This window comes from Homalodisca vitripennis, chromosome 3, assembly GCF_021130785.1.
Source record: "Homalodisca vitripennis isolate AUS2020 chromosome 3, UT_GWSS_2.1, whole genome shotgun sequence".
In the NCBI taxonomy this organism is placed as follows: Eukaryota; Metazoa; Arthropoda; class Insecta; order Hemiptera; family Cicadellidae; genus Homalodisca; species Homalodisca vitripennis.
The window spans coordinates 172,754,894-172,768,002 of NC_060209.1; the positions used below are offsets into that span (position 1 = coordinate 172,754,894).

The following is a 13,109-nucleotide window of genomic DNA, read 5'->3' on the forward strand; positions in this document are numbered from 1 at the left end:
TTAGTAAAATCAGGATATATTTTGTAAGATTCTTTTATCGATAGGATTCTTGAGATTAATATGGCTAAGGTAGTACGCATAACTTCTGATCTGGGACCTTTCAGTTGTACACTAAGAATATAATGACTAACTCAGAACTGGTCTTCGACTCCACAGAATCAAGAACCCCCACTTACTTGGATACAATTATTCTTTCGATTGTACCAGTGTTTAATTCAGGTTTATTATTATAGATCTACTAGGATAGTTTACAAGATTTACTTCACATTTTTTGTTAGAATAAGAAGTGCTTAATAAGTAACATGTATAGCAATATTAAGGGGAGTTGAACGCAAAAATTGGTACAAAAATGTTTTTTTCGCTTTTATTTTTTATTTGATTATTTGATTCTTTCTGAACAATTTACTGCAATCCCTACATAAAAATGGCTTTCCGTTGAGCTTCTATGATTTTTCAAATATAAGACTACATAACAAATTTCGCATCAACTTTGCTCTCCGCCTCCTAACACCTGGTGCAAATACAGGTTAGCAGAAGTAAATAAAGAAGAAATTACCTACAATCACAAACATTCTCTACCTCAAGCTGTATTGACAGCAATAAAACCTACATACAGAGATTTGTCAAGATTAGATCTACTAAAAAAATGTTTTCACGGTAAAACCCAGAACGTGAACGAATCTTTCAACAATGTAGTGTGGAACCGAATCCCAAAAAATGTGTTTGTTGGAAGAGAGACTCTTGTATTAGGTGTTCATGATGCTGTTCTAACATTCATTGAAGGTAACATTGGAAGGATCAAGGTTTTAAAGGAGTTAGGAATAAAAGACTGTGGCAAATACACCGTAAGCACATTGAAGAGCCTCGATGAAGTCAGGATGAGGAAGGCAGATCTGAAAGCAGAGTCAATGACTAAGGAAGCAAGAATAAAGAAAAGGAGACAGTTATTAGGTGAGGAAGAGGAAATGGATGGTAGCTACTGTCCTGGAGGCTTCTAAAGATAATATAAACTTATAATTATTTAGATTTTTTGTTTTCCGCTGTTTTTGAAAATTACCGGTTTTTAATATATATGTACCTTTTTCTCAGAAACTATAAATGCTACACACATGAAATTTTTACTGGTTATAAAGTAGCCTTTTAGAAGTATGTAGCTCTAGTTTTATCAAATTTCATCAATAAATAAATATTTAGAAAAATATTTTATCTTAAAATATAAAATAAAAAATAACACAAATATAAAAATTTTTTTTCTTTAGTTGTATCAATTATTTTACAAAGATTTTAGAGGTATAAATACAATATATTAACCTACACATTGTGTAAAAATTTCAACTTCCTAACTGTTATGAGTTCTGAGAAAAAGGTACATAAAGTTACCTTATTTTAACATTGGGCCTTATGGACCGTTCAACTCCCCTTAAGTAAAAGTGAGGAAAGCTCTAGGGTTAACTTTAATAAGCGGGGGAGGGGGGGGCTACATTACTTATTGTTTTATGGAATGGTTCATGTTATTATTCCAAGGAATAATTCGATATTATGATTTATTTAACTTACCATATGATTTCAACTTGTTAGTTGTAGTAATTTTAAAATAAGCAATAAACAGCAAGAAGTAGTATAACTAATATTTTGAGACTGAAAATGGTGATGAATGAGGAAAATATGTGAGATACTTAGGCTATCACAAGTGACAGATTTGTTTAAGTGGCTTCAACATGTGGGTTTGACTCATGGTAACCCATGGAAAGAATTCTTTCCTCCATTTCATAAAATCAGCATTGGTTACTCATTGATATCTAGCTGGGCAAGTTATTAATATTGTAAGGTTTCTTTGATATCAAAGTCTTGGCCATAGTTGGTTTTGGTGTTTTGTAACATTAGTGTTAAATTTGAGTTTTTTAAAATTATAATGTACAAGATTCTTCTTGTTTCTGTGTTTCATTAAAACTTAATGTGTACAATTTGTACATATCGAAGTTGGATAATATATCGAGCTGATCGATAAAACAACCGAATAACGATTGTAGGCCACTTAGTAAAGTGTCCCCAAGGTCTAAAACAATGTCACTTTAAATGGAGAATATCTATTTTGGGTAAGGTGGTAATATTTCAGGTAGTGTAACTCAGATAGGTTAACCCAGGGGTAAATGTGTAGTTTAGCCACTTCACACTATTTGCAAAATTTTAACTTTACGGTTTTTAGACTAAACAAATAAAAGTAAATGTTATTCAAAAGTCCAGGATAATGATGGCAATGCTCAGAGTCTTCTATTTATGAAAAAATGGATGCTCTATGGCCAGGTTCAATTTGCTACTTCACATTTACAAGAAAAATAATGACTCAGGTAAAACAAGCTCTAACTTAATAATTTTGTGTTTTATTTTTAAGCTGATATAATAAGCAATTTCCAGCATAAAATTATACTTGAACATATAAATTTGTTGTGTTAATTTCTTTTGGAAATTTAGATTTTTAAAATGTTATTATTTTCTAAAATAGGCTAAGTGAAATAAAAATTATGTTTAGTTATTTTTATTACTAAAATTCTATGTTATACTCTGTTTAATATAATTACTAAAAATGTTAAGGGATTTGGATCGTAAATTTTGTCACTTTACAGCCATTCCATTGGTTCCGGGTGTGACTTGAGAGTGTATAATTTAAAGTTTTAAAATCATCTACTTAAATTTAAATATAGTGGAATACATACTTGGTTAAGTATAAAAGAGAGCCATTAACAACTAACTTAAAGTTATAATTTAAAAGAATAATTTAGTACTGTTGTAACTGGGAAAAAACATTGGTTCCGGGTGTGACTCACACATATTACATTTCATGACATTGATTACTTTACTGTTGAAAATCTGTGAATAACTTAAACATTCAATTATTGTATTAAATTAATATCAGTAAAATTTGAGAAATTGATCATTAGTTTAACCTAATAGTTAAGGATCTAGAGGCTTTATTATTTATTTATTTATAAAATTTTAAATAAGTTCCGGGTGTGACCTAATGACTTAAAATTCTTAATTAAGAATAAAATTGAATTTCTACATTGAAATTTTATGAGTATATTTAGGTAAAGTCACTTTATTTACCTAACATAAACCACAAGAAACATTCAATTATGTATAATAAAAATTTGGTACTTTGGGATTATACCGACCACACTAGTATGAAGAACACAAAAATAGAAATTTATAGAAACAAACATGATAGAACGAAAAAAAACAACTCTTCAATTACAAAATTACAAACTTACAAGCATTTCCAGGTATTGTGATCGCTGTTATCTTATCTTTCTCGAGAATCCTGATTACGGCAGGCCGCGCGGCATCACGTGATTTGCACGGTACATAATTGCCTTTCCATTACAATTCAATTTATATTTCTGATTAGCCCCTCTAGAATTTGATATTTTACTGATAGGTACTATCTCGAGGGATGTTTTTCTTTCGTCGACATCAGCGCGGGGCAGCACCGAAGGTGCTGTCAATGCCCGCGCTGATGGCCGGAGGCACTCGCATTTTGGGTGGCGGAATGTGATCATGAATAAAAACAAGTTTTTAGTGTTTTTTTAATAAAGAGTTTAGTTTGGTAAATGATTGTTTTTGTTGAATTTTTGTGTTTGGAGAAATGTAGAGGTAAAACACGGAAGTACAACAAAGCGATGCACCAGCTGAACGGGCGACGAGACTGCAATCACGTTATCTACTAGACGCTCGACTTTGACCTCTGTCTGAGGATGGGGAGGGGTTTGCGATAAGACAATTCCTGTTTTATATTGACGAAATATTGTTCTACGCTAATCTAGTAATCAGTAGAAACGAAATGTGAAATAACGATTCATGTCTGGGTGTGGTCGGTATAATCCCAAAGAACCAAAAATTTGAACACGTTTAATTGTTCTAAAAGATTTATTCTCATTAAACTCACATTAAATTATAGCAAAACAAAGCAAATTTTAGATTTTAATTAAAGTGGAATGTCTTTTAAATTTGTAGACCACCCTTGATCCAATTTTTCCATTTGTGGGTTGGGCATAATGGAAACAATTTCTGTAAGTGGGATGTCATAGTCCTTGTTTCCATCAGTAACAAAATGTTTCAGGGATTTTCCATATTGTTTCAAAAATGAGACCTGCACATCATCATGGGAAACACCTGACTGACATAGCAACATATTTCTTTTTCAAATTTGTTCTTTGACTCACAATACAGATCAACAGGAAAACTCCTGGATTTATTTGTGACACATCAATTGGGTTATCTATTACATCTTCAGGTTCAGAATCAGTATATACTTCTTCAACAGTAAGTTTGCCTTCAAACTCATCTATTTCTTCTCCAAAAACTTTTCTTTTTTCTACAGATGACTTAGCTGTCTTTCCAATATATATAAATTTATCATCACAATTAATGAAAAAGTGGTGCGCTCTTAGGAACATAGATACACTTTATGCCTTTACATTGTGACACAGCACAAGTGTAAAAAGACTCTGCAGAATTTACTTGAAACCTTCTTGAGCGAACTGCGTCCCAAACTACTCTTTTAATAGTACCACCAACACCATCGACGGCTCATTTTCCATGAGATGCAGCAAAAAAAGTTCCAAGTGGCACTAGTTATTTGGTAGTCCTGAGCAATAAAACAGAGATTAGAGATTGTGTAACGGCTTTTGAATTGAGCAGCACAGTTGTCTGAAAAGAAGTTTATGTGGGAGAGGTCTGGATAGGTGATCTTGATATCATCAATTATGGCTTTCAAAAATGTCCAAGATGAAAACTTTCCGTGTGCATGGTCATCACTGATTACAAAATATGAATAAGTGGAACCTTCAATCCACACACAGCACGTGAAGATGGTTACACGATCATGAGTCCAATGTGCAGACCGTATTTCGTCTTGCTCTAACAATGTATAATTTTCAACATAATCAACTTGAATCACAGCTTGATCAGGTAATCCAGATTTTTTCACATTGTCAAAATGGTCAGCTTGCACTTTCTTCACATAACAGTGGGTTTTAAAGGCAGGTAACTGTTTGTTGATCGAGTCTAGGGCTTCACCAAATGTGGAGACAGTTAGAATTTTCTTAGGTACCCCACCAGTAGTTTCCCATGTACTATAAGTTATAGGCTGATTTGGGTTAAATTCATTCATAACAAAGTTACTTAAATTTTTGTTCTTACACTCTGGACAAACATTGAATATACATAATTCTTTAGTATGATCACAAACTAATTTTTCAAATAGAAGGTTGTGATCAGCAGGGACATCAGGTAAAGTTTTTGATAGCGCCTCCAACAAGTAACTAAAATTCAGATGATATTTGCATACACAGACATTATGAGGTACACATGAGACATAAAGAATGTTTTCTAGCCTTAGTTCATAAAATTTTGTTTTTCCAATCTTTGCATCCGGATATTTTTTGTTTAAATTGCTGATAAGCTTCACTAATAATTGTCATCATTAAGTGACGAAGTTGTCTCTTTTCTTTAATATTAGTTTTAGAATCCCTCATAGATTTGCAATTTTTTTTACCTGGGGCTTCTTGACTGATACTGTCTGTGTTATAGAAATCGATGACTAAATTTTCAACTTCCTCTGGAATTTTATAATGTGATTTTGACAAGGGCAAATCCAGTTTTTTTTTTTAGACACTTGACCCAAATGTTTCATCAGTAAGTCTTTTAACTACTGCCTTCTTTTTACTTGGACTTGAAGGCAAAAAACGTTTGACTCTATTTACTGCTTTACCCAATGACTGAGGTTGCTGGTACGAGCCAAGGGTAGATGTTACCCATCATTAGATGGTAAAAATGTACCTGAAAGTTTCTTATTTTCTCTGCTTTTCTTTTTTCTTAGCCTAGCCTTCTCCCTCATTTCTTCCAGCAAAGCATTATCTTTACTAAGTGTTTCTTTAAGCTTTTGCCTTCTTTTTCTGTCTAGATCTCTCTCTTTTTGAAGGTGAGTCTTCCACTTTTCTTCATCGTTTTACTTCATATTTTTTCTACTCTTTGAAGCTTTTGAGCCATATTGTAACCTGAAACAACCAGTTTTTTTTTTAAATTTAATGTATATAATTTCACCATCTGAGTAACAACATATAACGTTTATTAGTGCATTGTGTTAAAACAACTCCTCAAAAAATACATATGAGAGCCAATGTTTTCTTTCTATAAAATGTTTATTTAATTAGGTCTACAACAATAAAAACGTACACATCACTGATCTGTTTGTATTAGGCCTAGGAATATTTACCATTAGGTTAAGTTAGTTTGTTCCAAGATTGGTTCCTGATAAATAAATTATTGAGTGACAGACAAGTCTAAAATAATTAGATGCTTTAAAGCACAATTAGAATATTACAATTTGTTTACAACATTCAATTTATTAAAAAAAACAATGCAAGGTTAGTTAGATGTGATATGTGCAGTGTGGAAAAAAATATACTTAACATAAACAAATAATACTTTCTTTAGAAATCAATGTTTTAGGAGTTCGGTCACACCCGAAACACAATGGAAGGTCACACCCGGAACCAATAAATCTCATATTATGTACATTTATTTAATGTTTCAAGATAGCCATAAACTCAAATAGACTAAAATAGTAACCTTCTCAAAAAACTACAATTGTGTTCTATAAATTACAAGTTTTATACAAACTTTTAAACCTTTTTAGTTCCGGGTGTGACCAATTGACACTAGTTTCTATTTTGGATTTAATAAAATTAAAAACTTACCTCAATGAATCAAATCTTCTCTAGGCTGATTACTCAAGAAGTAACATAACCTCTTCTACTGCTAATGGAGGGAAACTGTGATCAACATTGGAGATACTTTGCATCAAAAATAACTATTATCAGCTGATTGGTGGTCTAACAACTGGCTGGAGACAATAGTTAATTTTTTTGACTTAAAATTAAAAACATTACATGGTGTGACAATTTTGTCATTTAGCTAGTGAAATGACGAATTCATTATTTTACAGTAATTGAAATCTTTTCCATATTTAGGCTCACTTTAAATGGAATGGCTGTTTAAAAATAATTTGGCCGAACACACTTTTCAGGTTTAGCAACATACCTAATTATGTATGGTTAACCCTTAAATAGAGCGCAAAGTACGAATTGCCATATTTCCCCCTAGCATGCTATTAGCATAAAAAATAAATTTTTAATTTGTTTAAAATTCTATTTGATTTAAGATTTCTGATTTATTATAGGAAAAAACAACATAAAAACAGAATTTTTTAAAGACTTGTAATTTTTACAGATAAAAATGTCTTAGGCCTATAACAAAACAAAAGATCGAAATTGCCAATTTCAAAATTATTTTGTGAATGAAACACTTTGAAGCATTCATCCGGATGCAGAGTTTAGTTTGAAGTGCACGTCTTACAAAATTAAATAGTTTCCTTCTCAAGTCCCTTTTTCAAACACACAATGCATCTTGTGCCCCTTGTTTTCTTCGACAGGAAGTGACGTCCCTCCAGCTATTCTTCAGGTGCTCCCTGTGGTCTCCGTCCTGGTTTCCTCCTCTTGTTGTGAAACTCGCTCTTTTAAAAAATCGTGAACAAGGTTATCCCTGAATTCTCTGTGTGCCATGGGTTTCTTATTGTATTGAGCTTGTTTGCCTTGATACAATAAGTAAGAGTTCACAATAACAACTTCCAAAAGCCTGAAAAAGGCTATTCTATACCATTTGTTTGCACGCCTTATTATAATAATAATAAGACGAAATAATATAGTCTGACCTATCAACTGCGTCCATGTGTGCAGTGTAATCCAGGACCATATCCAGTTTTGCAATTTGTGGCTTTCCCGGCCACTTATTCGGAACATCTGTCATGGTGTACTTTTCTCCGTTACTTTTGGAACTAAGCATAGTCACAACGCGTTTATCTTTCCAGCACAAAACTAAAATGTTTCCTTTTATATAAGATTTTACTTCCCCTTTTTAAAATTTTTGACATTGTTTGTTTAGGTTTGTTGGCATTCCAGATCTAGTTTCCATCACCATACCAGTAATAAAACAATGATTTTTTTAGAAGTTTTAGTGCAACTCTTGGACTGGTATAATAGCGATCGGTATAAACATGAAGTCCAGATTTTGGTTCAGATTCATTCTGCATCCTCACAGATTCAGTCAAAACTTTGACTATTTGCGTTGTTTTCAATAAATTTGTACCAGGGATCAGTATTTTCTTCCCAAAGTACGGTATGAAGTCAAATGTAACCATTGCTACAATTAGAAACAACAAAAATTTTCATGCCAAACTTGACAGGTTTTTGAGGGTTGTATACTCTAAAACTAATATTTCCTTTGAATAAGACGGTACTTTTGTCTATTGCAATGACCTCACTGGGCGAGAAAAAGTCTATATACACGTTTTTTCATGTGATCTACTATTGGCCTAATTAGATATCCTTTCTTTCTTACATTGAAATCCATAATATATTTTAAAAATCGTCCTTCGAAAATACATAATGGAAAATGGTATTCTCTGTGTCCATTTCAGTAGAGAAGTATGTTTCAATACTAGCGAGAGGCATAAGTCCCATGTCTACTACGGTCCCTAGAAAAGCTTTCAGATCAGGCATAGAAATATCATTCCATATATTTATTCGTGCTCTTGGGGAAGTACATTAACTCTTTCTTCTTTTGGCATAATGGTTGGTTTCATCACATATGTAGGACAATAAATCTTCATTGAAATACAGAGAAAAATAGTCAATAGGTTTTGTTTCATCATCAAAGAAACTGGGTAAGATGGGACCATGATTGATATTATATACAGGAATTGTATGAATGGGATCTGAGTCATTATCAGTTACATCAATCCAATCATTACATTGTGGCAGATTAGGTGGTAAAGGCCTACCTGTATTGAAGATTACAGGATTGTTTATATTCTGTTCACTTACTTCACTTTATTGATTGTTACTTTCTGGCTCGCTTTCATTTACATTGTGTACAATCAAATCTTTCATGTCTATATCATCGGGTTCACTTCCTGGTGCAATTGAAGTTGAAAACAATGCATTCATAATGTCACTAACAAATTGATCAAAATGTTGATCATCTGGGTTAGCCATTTTTATAATTAGTCTAATATATTACTAACAAGAAATCACTAAAAACACAAACATACATTCACTATTTCATAAAAACATAATTAAGTCACAATTGTTGAAATAATATAACTTTAAAAAATGTTCAGAAATAACATAAAACACAGGAACAAGCTTACGGGCAGGTCTCTTAAACAGCACTGTGCAAGATTTCCCGTAATACGTGTGGTAAGGGTTAATAAAATTATACAATTGATAGAAAAACAAGATAACATCTATGCATGTATAGAACATATTTTAATAATGTTTAACCATAACATCTGGGAACATTTAAATATTGGCCTTGCTTACACATAGTTTTCTTTTTTTTTAATTAAAAATTGTTTGTTATTCATATTTACAAAACTTTGAAATAACTCAGTTACAAATAAAAAATGATATATACAATATATATATATATATATATATATATATATATATATATATATATATAAACAATATGTACTTCCATATATACACTTTACCATAAACCTTCCTTAGTTACAACACTTATGACAGAATGCGCTCGTGTGCACACTTTGTTTGCAGCGTACACACATTATTTGTGTTCTCACCCTTGAGCCATGTGCATTTCTTTTTTTGCAACAGACTGCACAGTGTTTCTCCTTGTCAGGAATTTTATTCAATCCATTTGGATGAAATAAAATTCTTCCACAGGACTAGGATTTCCTCCAACAGGACTGACACCTCCACCAATTAAATTTGCAGGCATCTTGTTTGTGAAAAGCCAATCTTCAGACACTTTCAATTGCAGGCATATTAAAATTCAGTCTAGTCATTAGTTTCCCAGTCCAATTATTTTGCATTTAATATATATCCATTCAGTACTATATGGGAAATAATATTGAAAGTGACCTTTTACCAGTATTTACTTTTACGCAGCTTATCTAAGTACGTGTATAGCATTTGAAGATTGGCCACATCGATTTCACCAATGTTTTGGTTGTAATGGTCTATAATTTTTTTGTTTTTTTCCTTATAATTAGTTTATTTCTCTTCATTTTACTCCTTTGGACATTGGTAGCCTCTGAATTGGTGGATATTAGAACTACCTGCGATTTTTGAGTTGCCTTCCCTCTGTAACAATTCAGCGCTTCTTTTATACTTTTTCTCTCTAACTTTGAGTATCCCCAAATATAAAAGTATCATCTATAAAATCAACGGTATCAGTCTCCTCTTAACTGGAATCTGAGATATAACCATTCCTGACATCGTCAATAACATTGTTACCAGTTACGATACACCGGTTAGTACAGTATTTTCACTGGCAGGAGACACACATCTTTGTTTCTTATTCAATTTACAAATAAAACATGCAAATAAAGCAAACAAAACTACCAACAACCTCTTACATATTTTTGACACGCAGAAATAATAGGCTAATATAAACCCACTCACTACAGAAATAGGGTTAAACATCTTATACGTTTTTTTTATGTAAAGGATGTTTGTCACTTGCGTAACTTTAGAAAATTCATATCACAATATAATCGGTACAATACATTCATTTAGACATTAGAATAACAAACTCAGAACACTAGTACTATATTATCGTTATAGCAGACGTCAACAAACATAACAGAAAATGCGTGGCAACGCACAGCTGCATGAAACACAACACACACAATATCTCTGATATTCAACAGCTGATACAGTAAATAAATGACAGTTCCCGATTAATTCAATACAGGAATACAAACTATTACTTTCTTTTTCATTATATAGGCATTTGGTTTCAAATAGTTGAGAATTTAAAACATACTGAATAAAAATGTATGACACCGATAGATCAGTGCGTAGCTGTTTAGGAATAGAAAAGCGATAGATTGGTGTGCTGCCGTTTTGATAGATAAATTCAACACAGATTTATCAAACTCAAACTTACAATTACTATTGTCATCAGGCAGCAACTGGGTTAAAATAATGATTCCTAAGTATAAATACATTAAATGGTTTTTTATTTATAGGCCTAATGTTTATTATTTTTTTAGAAGTTCTACAAAGTTTTGTGGCCAGGACAACTTCGGCGATGTTTCTGATGTGTCGTACTTCTCGGATGATGAAAACGCTGACCCAACCTTTGTCTTTCCTCCATCCCCTCGAATTGGTGCTGTGACAGAACAGGATGATGTAGAACATGAAGATTGTGATGTAGAACCAGAGTAAGTATCTGAACCTCTTATGCCCGTGGGAGCATGGGATGAGAACAACTTTTTTGAACCGCTTCCTCCTGCACCACAGTTTGAGACTGATCAATCTGAACACCTTGAGCAAGTAAGGTCAATAGACAATTGAAGGGTTGAGTGGAAGAAAGGGGCAAGTCACATTTTACCACTTTTGAGAAAAATGGACCTAAAGTTTTTAAGTTATAACTTTTGTATTTTTTTATTTAATTCAGCTCTGAAAACGGCATTGGGAGGGAAAGATACATATATTTTTTGTGGCAACTCCTGGTAAAAATTCAAATACTCCTTCCTACTAAATTTTCAACTTATCTACCACTTACCCTCTTTTTCCACTTAAAAAGGGGGTACTTGGGAATGGAAGAAGGGGTTAAGTACTGTAAAATAATACTAAGATATATTATGTAAAATACAGAACTTTATTAATTTGAAATGTTACCTTATGGAATACCTTTAGATAAGATTGTTGCACAACAACAAACTCTTAACAGTGTAAATACTCTTACGAAAAGGTAACTTATCAGTCTTTTCGTGTTGGTAATAAAAACTGTAACTAAAATCTAGTTTTAAAATACAAAAAGGCTCAATATCATTACTATTTAAAAGCTTAAATGAACTTAAATGGAGAACACCCTTATCTCAATGATAAACTTTAAACTGTAACTAATAGGCTACTCTTATTAAAAGGTAATATCTAAGTCTTTCTTTTGGTATAAAACGGTAACTAAAATAACTAAAACCTAGTCTCATTCAAAAAGGCACAATACTATTATTGTTTAAACCCTTTCCGCTCGTATGTCGGACGTCGTCCGACATTGCTATTTTGCCGTTCCGCTCGTATGTCGGACGCCATCCGACATTGCAGTGACGTCAGCTTTACTTTATTTTTAGCCGGCCTACGATGTTTCCGATTGGTGCTGCGATCGCACGGCATTCTCAGGAACTAATAAATTACAGCTGAACTACGATTAGTCGGCTGCTGATTTATTTTGCTTTGTCATTGTAGTCACGTTTCCTAACCAATTTTCAGACGCGTTCGCATTAGTGACTCGATATGTCTATACCAAGTACCTCTTTTCTTTCTGATTCAGAAGTTATTGCTGAATTACTTAATTAAGGCAAGGATAATCAAATAAACATACAAAAGCCAACAGTTATCTGTCAGTATAACAAATATATGGGTGGCGTGGATCAAGCAGACCACTATATTGCTTCCTACAAATTTCCCCGTAAATCTCTGAAGTAGTGGAGAAAGCTATTTTTCTGGATGTTGGAAGTGGGAATAGTAAATAGCTTTCTCTTGTTCAACACGAATAAACAAAACCATGGAGAAAAAACAATTCAACACAGGAATTTCAGAGAAATCCTTATCACTGAACTTGTAGGCCATGTCCGTAACCCTATGAGTTTGAAGCGGGGTCGTCCTTCATCAGTAGAAAAAGAAGAAAGGCTAAACAAACAACCTCACTTTCTTGCAGCTCATCCAACAAAAAAAAACTAAAGACTGTGCTGTTTGTAGCAATAGAAAGGTGCCAGGAGGAAGAAAGGAAACACTTTACTATTGTAAAACCTGTTCAAAAAATCCTGGTCTTCATCCTGCAGAGTGTTTTGAACGATACCATACCATGCTAAAATATAAAACTTATTAGTGTAATTATCAAATTTTATATCTCTAAAATATAAATTAGAAATAAAATAAAATTATTATACAATATAATAATGTATATACTTTATTGACTTCCAGTTTGCTAAAAATGGGTTTTTTACTGAAAATATG

The 13,109-nt window shown here is 32.6% G+C and overlaps 1 long non-coding RNA gene across 1 annotated transcript; it reads left to right on the forward strand.

Moving 5' to 3' along the window:
- The first annotated feature begins 1,365 nt into the window (after nt 1-1,365).
- On the forward strand, nt 1,366-12,655 carry LOC124357796. Its single transcript, XR_006921976.1, has 2 exons — nt 1,366-2,348; nt 11,141-12,655. It is a non-coding gene; the product is annotated as an uncharacterized LOC124357796 (long non-coding RNA).
- Nucleotides 12,656-13,109: the final 454 nt, after the last annotated feature.